The sequence below is a fragment of the Oncorhynchus kisutch genome, linkage group LG8 (genome assembly GCF_002021735.2).
Source record: "Oncorhynchus kisutch isolate 150728-3 linkage group LG8, Okis_V2, whole genome shotgun sequence".
In the NCBI taxonomy this organism is placed as follows: Eukaryota; Metazoa; Chordata; class Actinopteri; order Salmoniformes; family Salmonidae; genus Oncorhynchus; species Oncorhynchus kisutch.
In genome coordinates this window covers 70,739,205-70,755,662 of record NC_034181.2, presented here as the reverse complement: position 1 = coordinate 70,755,662, position 16,458 = coordinate 70,739,205, and the positions used below count along the sequence as shown (strand labels likewise).

At 40.8% G+C, this 16,458-nt stretch overlaps 1 pseudogene; it reads left to right on the top strand.

The window, feature by feature from the left end:
* The window catches only part of LOC109895226 (mucin-2-like), a 120,607-nt pseudogene extending 111,690 nt beyond the window's left edge, over positions 1–8,917 (top strand).
* The last annotated feature ends 7,541 nt before the right edge of the window (positions 8,918–16,458 follow it).

The following is a 16,458-nucleotide window of genomic DNA, read 5'->3' as shown; positions in this document are numbered from 1 at the left end:
CTTTTAAATGCTAATCATTCTCTTCTTACAAAGGTATCTGCTATGGTTGGGGAGACCCTCACTATGTCACCTTTGATGGAACATACTATGGCTTCCAAGGAAATTGTTCTTACGTCTTGGTCAAAGAAATCCTGCCAAAGTACAACTTCAGTGTTGTAATCGACAATTACTATTGTGATGCCCCAGATGGACTTTCCTGTCCTCAGTCTCTGACAATTTATTATCAATCTTACAAGATATTCATGACCAAGAAGGACGTTGATGGAGTTTTCACAAGTCTGGTAATTAAAATATCTCAAATACTGTATGTTCAAGAGATTTTCAGTTGTTTTTTCGTTTAAGAGGGATTAGTTTGGGGTTTAGCTTAGATATTGATTAGCTTCCATTTAAGATTGACATACCTCCTTTATGTTTTAGATATAGGATACAGTTCTAGAATACTATTGGGTATAAAAATATTGAATTATTGTAACCATTTTGTCCATCTCTTAATATTTTTGTCCTAGATTTATGTAAACCAGAAACGCATCATCCCAGCATATGAGACCAAGGACTTCCGCATCACAGACAACGGAATTGAGACCCTTTTAGTCATACCAGCAATTAATGCCAAGGTGTCTTTCACTGGTCTTATGTTTAGCATATACCTGCCCTGGGACAAGTTCAGTGGCAACACTGAGGGACAGTGTGGTGAGTACAGGAGTTTTATGGTCACTCTGTTACGATGATTACCCCATGATGTCTCATTGTCTATCCTTTCAATCTTATTCAGGTACATGTGACAACAACCGGACAGATGACTGCCGCTTGCCAAATGGGACTATCGATTCATCTTGTCCTGACATGGCACACCAATGGCATGTTGCTGACCACAATAACAGTCAGTGCACACCACCACCACCACCAGAGCCGATACCAACACCACCACGAGGCTGTGATCCACCCATTTGTCATCTCATTCAAAGCAAGTAAGTATCAATTAGTATTTACAGTAAACCTAGCTCTTCTGTAGGATCGATAATCTCCCAATCATAATAATCTCAGTGCCAACAGTAACTTGACATACTAAAACACGGCAATCATTTGACAAAGCCTGATGACAAAACAAGGTGAATTAACATATTTAAGTATCTACTCTAACTGAAGCGTGACATCTTTTCTAGGGTCTTTGAGAGTTGCCATAAGATAATCCCCTACGAGCCATTCCTTGTGGCATGTATCTTTGATGTGTGCCATATGGATGATGTTACCATTGGCTGCACCAGCTTGCAGACCTATGCTGATGCATGTGCACAAGCAGGAGTCTGTATTGAGTGGAGAAATTATACAAATGGACAATGTGGTAAGTAGGTCACTCCTCAAGACCATAAAGCTCAGATAGCCTCTCTATGATGTTGCTTATTGGTTATTAACCTTTTTATCTCCCCCGCTACAGACTTCACATGTGAGAAACCCAAGGTTTATAAAGCCTGCGGTCCACAAGTTGAACCAACCTGTAATGCCTGGTATGTATAATGCTGTTGTTGTTCAGTGGATGGGTATAATGATGGGCAAAAGTCTCTCAGCTATTGAAACATTTTTTGAACATCTCTGCAGGTACAATTTCAAATTCATCCAGACTCAAAATGAGTTCAGTGTCATGGGAGATATACAATTGGAGGGATGTTATTGTCCCCCTGGGACCACTCTTATGAGTTCCAGCTCAAACTACTGTATCCCCAGCTGTGGTAAGAATTGTCAAATAACAGCATTGTATAATGAGGGTGTGGTGACTTACTGTATGGTGCTGTGATAGTAGCTACATCCTGCTGACCTTCACTTTGGGAAGCACAAAGTGTTAATTGTTCGTTGCTACTGTAGTGGTCTTTTGAAAGCTGGTTCAGCTTTTTGTATAACAAACAAAAAATATCCACAGCATTTTTCTCAGATATTTCAATTGTGCGGGTTTTGGTTTATTTTGATTGATATTGATTTCATCAAGTGCTTCCGGTATATAAAATGCATTATTAAAATGAAGTTGTGGAATATATTTCAATTACTTGTATTTTCAATTAATGTATTTTTTTCTCTTTGGTTCATTAGATATTTGCCCATTGCCAAATGGAGAATGGAAAGAGGTAAAATTGTGTTTGAATTTCACTCACAGGTTTAAGCAGGGAAGAGAAACTATTCATTTCTGATATACACATTTAACTTAAGGATCGGCGTCCCATCAATGGGACAGTTGTAAATCATGCAGTGTGTTATGTCAAGATCGCAGATTTTAGAGAAACAACAAACGTCAGTAAATATAAGTGTCTTATATCGGCTGAAAGCTTAAATTCCTGTTAATATAACTGCCCTGTCCACTTTACAGTAACTATTACTGCAAAAAAATGCCATGCAATTGTTTGAGGAGAGCTCCTAACAACAAAACAATTTTTTCACTGTGATAGGTTTGATAAATTCACCTCTGAAGGTAAAATGTATACTTATATTCTGAAATCTTGCTCTGATTTACTATCCAAAGGGTCCCAGAGATAACATGAAGTGTCGTTTTGTTTAATAAAATCCCTTTTCCTATCCTAAAAAGGTCCATATAGCACGCACAATCTATTTTATATTTCCACTCGTTCAATTTGCAAAGAAAGGAATCTGTGAAAATCTCACCTTAAATGTTGTTTCAATGAGTCAAATCACATTCGTATGTATTCCTCAGAGATCCTAGAAGGTAACAAGACTTCACTATATCATTAGGGGTGTAGAATATCCTATAGAACACCATATTTGGTCAGAGAGCGACGCCTTCATGGCACGCCGATGACTCGGGCGGCCATCACTTGAACAACTGTATCTTTGTCAAATAAGCACCAATCGGGGTCAAACAAAGCTAGCTAGATAGCCAATGAGCTGGGCTTAACGGGAGTATCCGGAAACCATGTATATGTCGTAAACTGTAGCTACTAACCTTGTACGACAGCATGCCTTTTTCATTTTTGACAAAAATTTCCACAAACTTCAAAGTGTTTCCGTTCAAATGGTACCAAGAATATGCATATCCTTGCTTCAGTGACTGAGCTACAGGCAGTTAGATTTGAGTATGTAATATAGACGAAAATTGAAAAAAAAGGTAATGTAGCTTGTATTTCACTTTTGGCAATCATGTATAGTAATGTATGCAATAATAATAATTATTATAATAATAATAATGTATTACAATTCTATAGTGCTTTCATAAAACCTCAAAGTGCTTCAGTAATTACTAATTCCACACACTGAATGATTTAACTTTGTACTGGTATTGTCCATACAAACCTTAGTGTACTTAAATTGTTCCTCATTGCAGGCTAATGAGACCTGGGTGAGCAACTGCCAGGAGTGTGTGTGTGACCCGTACAGTCTGGAAATCCAGTGCCAGCCGGTGGCATGCCAACATCAGCCTCCTCTCACCTGTGATCAGGAGGGCCAAGTTAAGGTCGTAGAAACCGTTGACTGTTGTCAAAAGGACAAATGCGGTGAGTGACTTGTTTGGATAATGTGCTTTATATGTGGGCTTTTTAACATCTCGGTACATTTTCGGTGATTACCTAATATATCCAACCACTGTGGCCATTCGCATAGTTTTTAAAACAATCGTTTTTTCTTTCCAAACAGAGTGTGATGTCACACGATGCTCTACTTCCAAGATAACTTGCCCAGTCGGATTCGAGACAGAGGCAATTATGGGAGTCTGCTGCCTAACTTATCAATGCGGTGAGTTTGCGTCTGCATGTGTTTGAGTGTGCGTGTACAGTATTTGTGCATATCCTAGAAATCCCAACATGTTAGTTGCATTATTGAATGATTATCCATGTTCTTTGCCCCACAGTGCCAAAGGATGTCTGTGTGTTTAACAACACTGAATATCAGGTGAGAATGCATTCTATGCTATTTTCATTTTGGCCAGTCCCACCACTTCTAAATTATCAACTTAATAAAAGAGTACAACGTTATTTTTACTTGCATACATTAATTAAAAAACAAGTTCAAATCAAATCAAATGTATTTATATAGCCCTTCGTACATCAGCTGATATCTCAAAGTGCTGTACAGAAACCCAGCCTAAAACCCCAAACAGCAAGCAATGCAGGTGTAGAAGCACGGTGGCTAGGAAAAACTCCATAGAAAGGCCAAAACCTAGGAAGAAACCTAGAGAGGAACCAGGCTATGTGGGGTGGCCAGTCCTCTTCTGGCTGTGCCGGGTGGAGATTATAGCAGAACATGGCCAAGATGTTCAAATGTTCATAAATGACCAGCATGGTCGTATAATAATAAGGCAGAACAGTTGAAACTGGAGCAGCAGCACGGTCAGATGGACTGGGGACAGCAAGGAGTCATCATGTCAGGTAGTCCTGGGGCATGGTCCTAGGGCTCAGGTCCTCCGAGAGAGAGAAAAAAAGAGAGAATTAGAGAGAGCATATGTGGGGTGGCCAGTCCTCTTCTGGCTGTGCCGGGTGGAGATTATAACAGAACATGGCCAAGATGTTCAAATGTTCATAAATGACCGGCATGTTCGAATAATAAGAAGGCAGAACAGTTGAAACTGGAGCAGCAGCACGGCCAGGTGGACTGGGGACAGCAAGGAGTCATCATGTCAGGTAATCCTGGGGCACGGTCCTAGGGCTCAGGTCCTCCGAGAGAGAGAAAGAAAGAGAGAAGGAGAGAATTAGAGAACGCACACTTAGATTCACACAGGACACCGAATAGGACAGGAGAAGTACTCCAGATATAACAAACTGACCCTAGCCCCCCGACACATAAACTACTGCAGCATAAATACCGGAGGCTGAGACAGGAGGGGTCAGGAGACACTGTGGACCCATCCGAGGACACCCCCGGACAGGGCCAAACAGGAAGGATATAACCCCACCCACTTTGCCAAAGCACAGCCCCCACACCACTAGAGGGATATCTTCAACCACCAACTTACCATCCTGAGACAGGGCCGAGTATAGCCCACAAAGATCTCCGCCATGGCACAACCCAAGGGGGGGCGCCAACCCAGACAGGATGACCACATCAGTGAATCAACCCACTCAGGTGACGCACCCCTTCCAGGGACGGCATGAGAGAGCCCCAGTAAGCCAGTGACTCAGCCCCTGTAATAGGGTTAGAGGCAGAGAATCCCAGTGGAAAGAGGGGAACCGGCCAGGCAGAGACAGCAAGGGCGGTTCGTTGCCACAGAGCCTTTCCGTTCACCTTCCCACTCCTGGGCCAGACTACACTCAATCATATGACCCACTGAAGAGATGAGTCTTCAGTAAAGACTTAAAGGTTGAGACCGAGTTTGCGTCTCTGACATGGATAGGGAGACCGTTCTATAAAAATGGAGCTCTATAGGAGAAAGCCCTGCCTCCAGCAGTTTGCTTAGAAATTCTAGGGACAATTAGGAGGCCTGCGTCTTGTGACCGTAGCGTACGTGTAGGTATGTACGGCAGGACCAAATCAGAGAGATAGGTAGGAGCAAGCCCATGTAATGCTTTGTAGGTTAGCAGTAAAACCTTGAAATCAGCCCTTGCTTTGAAAGGAAGCCAGTGTAGAGAGGCTAGCACTGGAGTAATATGATCAAATGTTTTGGTTCTAGTCAGGATTCTAGCAGCCGTATTTAGCACCAACTGAAGTTTATTTAGTGCTTTATCCGGGTAGCCGGAAAGTAGAGCATTGCAGTAGTCTAACCTAGAAGTGACAAAAACAATTCTACATCATTTTTGGACAGAAAGTTAAGTTAAGTTAAGTTATTTGAGTTTGAGTTTATTTTTATTTTTTACAGGGACAGTGCACATTAATCAACATTTCAGTAAAAGTGCCGGTTTTAGCCAGCCGGCTAATTTTCAACCGCAGTCCCTGGGCAGGTTATTAAAAACAATTACAATATAGACAATAGCAACATAGAACAAGCAAGACATAGCAACATAGGACAAGCAAGACATAGCATACAGACAGAGCAACATAGGACAAGCAAGACGTAGCATACAGACAGAGCAACATAAAACAAAAAGCAGCAAGACAAAATTCATAAGAGCAACAAAGTGTTTCCACACCTCACAAGCTACAGACAACAGACAACATGGAGAGCGGCAACACACAGCTAGGGACCATGTTCACAAATCTGATTGACCTTTAGCCATGTCTTCAAGCATTTTGTGAAAGGGTGATATGTGGTGCAGTTATGTGTGTCTGATGGCAGTGTATTCCAGACATGGGAAGCTCTCACAGAGAATGCAGATTTACTAAAGGTGCTTTTCCTTAGGGGAACTATACAGTCACCTCTCATGGCAGACCTTGTGGATCTGCTGCCATATGTCTGGGTTTTCTGTTTAACAAAAATATTGAGTGGAGGGGGAGCCAGGCCATTGAGGATCTTGAATACAAGACATGCGTCGGTGTATTGCACAAGATTTTCCCAACTCAAGAGCTCATGCTTTCTAAGGATGTGACAATGATGATGGCTATTGGGCTTCCTATCAAGCACTTTGAGAGCCTGTTTGTAGACAGACTGAATAGGTTTTAATGTTGTACAGCACGCTTGGGCCCAACTAGTCAAGCAGTATGTTAAGTGGGGGAGTATCATAGATTTGAGTTAAAGTTAAACTATGCAAATTCCTCCTTTAAGCAATTAGAGGCCTCTATCAGGGTGCCAACAATGTTTTTTGGTCAATCCATTTATGAGATTAGATAGGACAAAACAAGTGTCTCAATTCATAGACTTTCGATATAAATATTATATTTTCTCATTCCAGCCTGGTGCCAATGTTCCTGGGGACAAGTGTAAGAATTGTGTGTGTGGTGACAGTGGAGATGCCCAAAGCCATCTACATATCATTGAGTGTCATCCTACTGAATGTGACACTCACTGCCAGCAGGTAAGTGATCTCCATTGACGCATCGACACCCTTTGGCCTCATTATGTAATTCAACATACTTACTGTAATGTGAGTTCTTATCCATGTCAAAATATTATAATAACACTGATTCCTCTGTGTCCACTATTGGACTACTACTGGATAAGTGTAATTACTAGTGAGTTACAAGGATCACACATTGGTATAAGAGAGATCATGTGCACATCATAAAGGTTTTCTCCTCTCTGGTCTGTCTTCTTCCTTTCAGGGCTATGATCATCAAGCCGTTCCTGGGCAGTGTTGTGGGAAGTGTGTACAGACAAGCTGTGTGGTTATGCTGCCAGATAACACCACACACACTATTCAGGTAAAATAGCATCAAGATGCATTATTTATCTCTCACAGATTCTCAAATTGTATTATTTTTTTATTTTACAATTCGTAAAACATATCAGTCCTATTTCACTTGATTATTTAAAAACATCAACATGTAATATTACTGTAGCAATAAAGTTTTATGCAAAATAACTATCTTAGCAATGATACAGTATATCGTATATAATTTGAAGAATCTCCTGTTGATATCTTTCATATTCTCACCTCTACAGCCTGGTTCCGTCTGGATACCATCGGGAGACAAGTGTCTCAAGTATGAGTGTGTAAAGATTCAGGACCAACTCATCCCAATCGAGGCTAAGACTGTGTGCCCTGTCTTCCACCCAGAAGACTGCATACCCGTGAGTTACAATAACCATCTGGCAAATTATCTGAGCCCGGATAACTGGCCCATTTAAAAACAACTGGACAATGTGCAAAATCATATTCGTGAAATAAAGTTTAAACATGCCCAGTCACTCAGACCAAGGCCTGTTGCTTAATATAGTATGCCTACTGTGTATTTATGTGAGGTTATTGACACCTGTTGCTTAAAGTGAACAATACAAGAACACTGCACTGAAAAACATGTGGAGACAGTTTGGTAAATGCTACGTCAGTGACTTAAAAATGTTCTTGTTTTTTCATCCATTTTCTTGTTTTTAAGGGAACTGAAGACATTGCTCCAGATGGTTGCTGCCATGTCTGTGAGTGTCTTTTTAACACCATCCTTTTTGATAGACATTTGTAAATCATTCTTGCCCTTTATCAGGCATTGGGGAAAGTGTTTTAGCTATTGCCATGGTCCTCAGGATGATTAACGTTAATTCATTTGAAAATGTTACTTTTATGTGCAGGTATTCCAATAACTAAGCCATGCAACGTGACAAAGAGCAAAGTGTACCTGGACAGCAATGGCTGCAAGTCTGCAAACAAGGTGGAAGTGACAACATGCAGTGGATCCTGTGTCACCTACGCCATGTGAGTATTTTGATCATTCCTGAAATATTTCAGGAACACTAACACATTATTCCTCCCAATAAAATAGAATTAGGCTGCCTGTCTAAATGCAAACTACAAATGATATTTTCAGCAATATGTTATGTTACAATGGCTGTGTTTACAAAGGCAGCCCAATTCTGATATTTTTCCCAATTATTGGCAAAAGAGCTCATCTGATTGGTCAAAAGATCAGAATTAGGTAGCCTGTGTAAATGCAGCCAATGTTATATAATTACAACTGCTACAATCATTACTTCCACATAAATGACATCGTCTCTCCTTTATGTTTTCAGGTATTCTCTTGAGGCCAACATGATGGAGCGCTCTTGTACCTGCTGTCGGGAAGAATCCACCACCAAGAAGGAAGTGGAGATGATCTGCCAAGACGGTTCAAAGTTCAACCACTCCTACATCCACATCAATAAATGTGGCTGCCAGAGGACAGAGTGCGTGACCCCGGAGGAAACCCAGGTCACAAGGTCACGACGCAGGAGAAGATGAATGACTCTCCACTACCATCCCTTTACTGCTTAGATTAGTTTTCTATTTATGTTCAACTTGTTCATGTTCCTGCAAAGAAATCTGCTAAAAGTAGGAGAAATTGTTTCAGCTTCGTATTCATTTTTAATTTAGATTTTTGCCAAAATAAAGTTGGCAATAGGCTATGCATATATACCACATTCTCGTTTTCATTCCTTTTTGAAATTCTGTTGAGAAATATTTGATTGCAGACACCCAGTTCAACAATGGCCTATCCTTTTCCAGACAAACAACCACAATTCAAAGTGTCAAACACTTATTTCAATTTGAGATGGTGTTAGGTTAGAGAAATGGATCAGTAATCAGAAGGTTGCTGGTTTCAGATCCCTGACACGACTTCCTACTGTTGTTCTTGAGCAACACACTTAGTTAACCTCTACATATCTCCAGGGGCAGCACTGAGGCTGACACTGTGCTCCTCCCTATACAGTACTAAAGACACATTTTCCACTTTGATGGACAAATAAAGTAATCAAATATTTGTCCTAACTCATCAATCATATTAAATAAAGTATACAAAATAGAAACTATTTTGTCCGGGCAATATTGTCCTTTGGTTTCACTGAAAACAAAAAACAGATAATTTCATTTGAGATAAGGCGAGGCTTTACCTAGCAAAGACTTATAGATGACCTGGAGCCAGTGGGTTTGGTGATGAATTTGAAGTGAGGGCCAGCCAACGAGAGCATACAGGTCGCAGTGGTGGGTAATAAATGGGGCTTTGGTGACAAAACGGATGGCACTGTGATAGACTGCATCCAATTTGCTGAGTAGAGTGTTGGAGGCTATTTTGTAAATTACATCGCCGGAGTCAAGGATCGGTAGGATAGTCTGTTTTACGAGGCTATGTTTGGCAGCATGAGTGAAGGATGCTTTGTTGAGAAATAGGAAGCTGATTCCAGATTTAATTTTGGATTGGAGATGCTTAATGTGAGTCTGGAAGGAGAATTTACAATCTAACCAGACAACTAGGTATTTGTAATTGTCCACATATTCTAAGTCAGAACCGTCCAGAGTAGTGATGCTAGATGGGCAGGCAGGTGCGGGAAGCGATTGGTTGAAAAGAATGCATTTAGTTTTGCTTGCATTTAAGAGCAGTTGGAGGCCACGGAAGGAGTGTTGAATGGCATTTTAGCTTTTTTTAGGTTTGTTAACACAGTGTCCAAAGAAGGGCCAGAAGTATACAGAATGGTGTCGTCTGCGTAGAGGTGGAGCAGAGAATCATCAGCAACAAGAGCGACATCATTGATGTATACAGAGAAAAGAGTCGGCCCGAGAGTTGAACACAGTGTTATTTCCATAGTGCCTGCCAGAGGTCTGGACAACAGGCCCTTCGATTTGACACACTGAACTCTATCTGAGAAGAAGTTGGTGAACCAGACGAGGCAGTCATTTGAGAAACCAAGGCTGTTGAGTTTGCCAATAAGAATGCGATGATTGACAGAGTAGAAAGCCACGTCAATAAATACGGCTGCAAAGTATTGTCTTTTATCGATGGCAGTTATGATATCATTTAGGACCTTGAGCGTAGCTGAGGTGCACCCATGATCAGCTCGGAAACCAGATTGCATAGCGAAGAAGGTACGTGGGATTCGAAATGGTCAGTGATCTGTTTGTTAACTTGGCTTTCGAAGAAAGCTTACAAAGGCAGGGTAGGATAGATATAGGTCTGTAACAGTTTGGGTCTAGATTGTCTCCCTCTTTGAAGAGGGGGATGACCGCGGCAGCTTGCCAATCTTTAGGGATCCCAGACGATACGAAACAGAGGTTGAACAGGCTAGTAATAGGGGTTGCAACAATTGAGGCAGACAATTTTAGAAAGAGAGGGTCCAGATTGTCTAGCCTAGCTGATTTGTAGGGGTCCAGATTTTGCAGCTCTTCAGAACATCAGCTATCTGGATTTGGGTGAAGGAGAAGTGGGGGAGGCTTGGGCAAGTTGCTGTGGGGGGTGCAGAGTTGTTGGCCGGGGAAGGGGTAGCCAGGTGGAAAGCATGGCCAGACGTAGAAAAATGCTTATTGAAATTCTCAATTATCGTAGATTTATTGGTGGTGACAGTGTTTCCTAGCCTCAGTGCAGTGGGCAGCTGGGAGGAGGTGCTCTTATTCTCCATGGACTTTACAGTGTCCCAGAACTGTTTGGAGTTTGTGCTACAGGATGCACATTTCTGGATGAAAATTCTAGCCTTTGCTTTCCTAACTGCCTGTGTATATTGGTTCCTAACTTCCCTGAAAAGTTGTATATCGCGGGGGCTATTTGATGCTAATGCAGTACGGCACGGGATGTTTTTGTGCTGGTCAAAGGCAGTCAGGTCTGGAGTGAACCAAGGGCTATATCTGTTCCTGTTTTTTTTTATGAATGGGGCATGTTTATTTAAGATGGTGAGGAAAGCACTTTTAAAGAATAACGGCATGAGGTCAATATCCTTCCAGGATATCCGGGCCAGGTCGATTAGAAAGGCCTGCTCGCTGAAGTGTTTAAGGGAGCGTTTGACAGTGATGAGGGGTGGTCGTTTGACCGCATACCCATTACGGACGCAGGCAATGAGGCAGTGATCGCTGAGATCCTGGTTGAAGAAAGCAGAGGTGTACTATGAGGGTTTGAGGTTATACCTGGTAGGTTCCATGAGAATTTGTGTGAGATTGAGGGCATCTAGCTTAGATTGTAGGACTGCTGGGGTGTTAAGCATATCCCAGTTTAGGTCACCTAACAGTACAAACTCTGAAGATAAATGGGGGGCAATTAATTCACATATGGTGTCCAGGGCACAGCCTGGGGCAGAGGGGGGTCTGTATGTGGCATGTGTGATTATATAAAACAAACACAGTTTTTTATGCGCTTAAATTATTTATTTCAAATGATTTTGATAGTGTTTGTCAAACTGCGTGAACAGAAATGGGAGGGTTCCCACCTTAGTTGGAGGGAATTATAAACCTATTTTGCTATTATAACCAGTCCTCTGTTACAGATGACTTATCTTACTGATGTTGTAGCCTCACAACAGTCACACAAAAAGTGGATCAATATACTCATTCAAATCAAAACTAATATTGCAGAAAAGAGCACTCTGCCTGCTTTATAGCATGATCATGTTATACTGACTTGTCTACAACTGGCACAAGTGTTGGTGTCCAAAGGGACATTTTGCTGACAGCTTTTGGTTAGTTGAGGCTTCAATGGCTCTTTAAAATGAGAAATACTCTCTACAGTTTCTTGAAATCCCTTATCATAAACAGAATGATGGATAATGGAATAATGGGCCCTTCAATAGACCACCACAGTCAAAGCACTTGACAAACATAAAATCGATTTCAATCAAAGTCAGTGTAGTGCCAATTGCTATGTACAGGACATTACAGATATTTAGAAGATTATGCCTTGAGGTGCCACAGTGGATTAGATATGCATTTAAATTGTAATTAGATCAACAACTGTATTGACTCTGAATCAACATTGAAAGTCCCACCTAAGAAGCTAAACAACATTGTGTGCTCCACACTGGATAGTTAATTATGATTAATCTCTCCCACTCTATTCAGCATGTTTTAATATTACACTTACTTTTACACAAAGGTTCCTCTTTCAACCTCTGTACCTCAATCTAACCTGTAGTTACACTTAACATTAAGCTGTCACCCATAAATCATCACAGTTGGTTTGAGTTATCAGCTTGCTCTGTATGATATTACTTCTGTATGCTGAATTGAGTTTACTCTCAACCTCAGTCTATTTACCCAGAGCTTGTGTAGTAATGGTTCTATACAAAAAACAAGTGTAGCTATGACGATAGAGCAGCCAAATACACAACCCGGAGCTGCTAAAATCATCAAACATTGTTGAAGTCTTTGGGTAAGGTGGAGCCGCACACAGCCTCTGGCAAGACCTAGGTGGGGATGCGTATGGAAGGCTATTCAGTCAGCGAAGGCTTTGTTAGGAAAAAAACACCTGGGGTGTAGACACAAGGGCATATGACATAGCCTAGGCAGTGTGAAAGACATTGAAAGGTTGGGCCAATTATCAGGCATAAATCAGTCAATAGCATTTTGGAAGAGCGCCCTAGGTACGGTAGTGAGGTTTGAGCTCTGTATGAATTCCAGACTGACCACTATGAATATTCCATTGTCAATGTAAAGATGGGTCAGATACAAAAAGTACTAACCTACAAACCTTCAACAGATTCTTCCCTTTAGAAGATGAATGTAGACATGATCATATACAGATATAATCGGCTCTGGTCGGCTGTCGGCTCTTTTTTTATCATCCATTGCTGACAGAGCCTGGTCGGCTCTGTCAGCAATGGATGATAAAAAAAAGTTAGATGATTGACTTAATAAAAAAGGCAATTTTTCAACAAATGTTGATCACCTGACGGTACAAAATTTAATGTCATGTGTTTACATTCATGGCAGGAAAACCACTAAAACCAATCAGGATTTGGCTTGACCGAACTGCCAAAATGAAGGAAACACCAACATAAAGTGTCTGAATAGGGCGTTGGGCCACCATGAGGCGCTATATAAGCTTCAATGCGCCTCAGCATAAATTCTACAAGTGTCTGGTGGTACTCCATTGGAGGGATGACAAATTCCATAATTTGTGGTTTTGTTGATGACGGTGGAAAACACTGTCTCAGGCTCCAGAATATCCCATAGGTGTTCAATTGTGTTGAGATCTGGTGACTGAAACACACACACACAAACCATACACACAATCTAAACATGATGGAATGTTAATTGCTTAATTAACTCAGGATCCACATCTGTGTGGAAGCACCTGCTTTCAATTTGCACCCCTCATTTATTCAAGTGATTTCTTTATTTTGGCAGTTACATGTACATCGGTGGTAAAATAAATTATTATCAAAGTAAAATGAAATGTAGAAAGGCATGCCGGTATATCAAACTTGTTTAAATGGGTTTTTAGTCAAATGTGTACTTTCTGGTCGTTTAGCGTGATATTTTATATGTCGTAAAGAAAAGCCACCTTTTATGTTGAGACACGTAACATATTGCCGTTTTTAAAATGTATGCTTCAAATGAGGGTTTGAAGGTGTGTCTAACCTTAACAATAACCATAAGCAATTGTGCAAGTTCTCCCACTTAAAAAAGATGAGAGAGGCCTGTAATTTTCATCATAGGTACACTTCAACTATGACAGACAAAATGAGAAAAAAAATCCAGAAAATCACATTGTAGGATTTTTAATGAATTTATTTGCAAATTATGGTGGAAAATACTTTTTTTGCCCCACTGTATGCTATGAAACATTTAAAAAAGGCTAATATTTTACTGAAGCTAAGTTAATTTTGCAACAGCATGGGCTGTATGTGCTATATACAAACTAGTTATCCTGTTGAGTTTAAAAACACCCCAAAACGAATAGGTTGATACTGTTGATAGACTTAGTGGCCATATGAGAAAGCTGAAGTGACAATAGTTGTGAAATAATACTTACAATAGTTGTGCAAAATTGCACATTATTGTGTTAAAACAAATGTAAAATTATTTTCAATTATGTTTTTTATTATTTTTTATCAGGATGCAGTTCCTGGATCAGCTTGGTGAGTCACACTAGCCTATGAATACTAACAATTAATACAATTAGCCTGATGGCTCCTTCGAGCAACAGCAGAGAGACAAATGTTTGCATTTGGACAATGTGTGCTCAAGCTACTGAGCCAATAGAGTGGATGAATGTATAATTAATCCGTTATACATTGGCAGACTTTACGATGGCTGTGGAGATACACCATTTTGTTCGATCAAACCTCACTACTTATTTATTATGAATATATCTGTAATTATACATTAAAATATATATTACATAAAGAAAAAAACATGTTTTGTGTTTTGGACACCAGGAGGAGTATCTGCTGCTTTTGGGATAATGGGGATCCTAATACAATACCAAATACCAAGAGCTCAAACCACTGGAGTGGAGATGATGCCTGAAATAAATAGATATTGAATGAAAGAAGTAAGGCACCTCTCCTTGTAAAAAAGGAAATCACATACAGTGAGGGGAAAAAAGTATTTGATCCCTTGCTGATTTTGTATGTTTGCCCACTGACAAAGAAATGATCAGTCTATAATTTTAATGGTAGGTTTATTTGAACAGTGAGAGACAGAATAACAACAACAAAAAAATCTAAAATTGTATAAATTGATTTGTATTTTAATGAGGGAAATAAGTATTTGACCCCTCTGCAAAACATGATTTAGTACTTGGTGTCAAAACCCTTGTTGGCAATCACAGAGGTCAGACGTTTCTTGTAGTTGGCCACCAGGTTTGCACACATCTCAGGAGAGATTTTGTCCCACGCCTTTTTGCAGATCTTCTCCAAGTCATTAAGGTTGGCAACATTTGGCAACTCGAACCTTCAGCTCCCTCCACAGATTTTCTATGGGATTAAAGTCTGGAGACTGGTTAGGCCACGCCAGGACCTTAGTTAATGTGATTCTTCTTGAGCCACTCCTTTGTTGCCTTGGCCGTGTGTTTTGAGTCATTGTCATGCTGGAATAGCAATCCACAACCCATTTTCAATGCCCTGGCTGAGGGAAGGAGGTTCTCACCCAAGATTTGACGGTACATGGCCCTGTCCATCGTCCTTTTGATGCGGTGAAGTTGTCCTGTCCCCTAAGCAGAAAAACACCCCCAAAGCATAATGTTTCCACCTTCATGTTTGACGGTGGGGATGGTGTTCTTGGGGTCATAGGCAGCATTCCTCCTCCTCCAAACACGGCGAGTTGAGTTGATGCCAAAGAGCTCCATTTTGGTCTCATCTGACCACAACACTTTCACCCAGTTGTCCTCTGAATCATTCAGATGTTCATTGGCAAATTTCAGACGGGCATGTATATGTGCTTTCTTGAGCAGGTGGACCTTGCGGGAGCTGCAGGATTTCAGTCCTTCACGGCGTAGTGTGTTACCAATTGTTTTCTTGGTGACTACGGTCCTAGCTGCCTTGAGATCATTGACAAGATCCTCCCGTGTAGTTCTGGGCTGATTCCTCACCGTTCTCATGATCATTGCAACTCCACGAGGTGAGATTTTGCATGGAGCCCCAGGCCGAGGGAGATTGATAGTTCTTTTGTGTTTCTTCAATTTGCGAATAATCGCACCAACTGTTGTCACCTTCTCACCAAGCTGCTTGGCGATGGTCTTGTAGCCCATTCCAACCTTGTGCAGGTCTACAATTTTGTCCCTGACATCCTTGGAGAGCTCTTTGGTCTTGGCCATGGTGGAGAGTTTGGAATCTGATTGATTGATTGCTTCTGTGGACAGGTGTCTTTTATACAGGTAACAAACTGAGATTAGTAGCACTCACTTTAAGAGTGTGCTCCTAATCTCAGCTCGTTACCTGTATAAAAGACACCTGGGAGCCAGAAATCTTTCTGATTGAGAGGGGGTCAAATACTTTTTTCCCTCATTAAAATGCAAATCAATTTATAACATTTTTGACATGCATTTTTCTGGATTTTGTTGTTGTTATTCTGTCTCTCACTGTTCAAATAAACCTACCATTAAAATTATAGACTGATCAGTTCTTTGTCTGTGGGCAAACATACAAAATCAGCGGGGGATCAAACACTTTTAAGTAACTTATCTTGTGCAATATAGATGTATAGATAGGTCTATAATAAAGGACATTATGAACCACCTATGAACCACCTGAGTTTATAA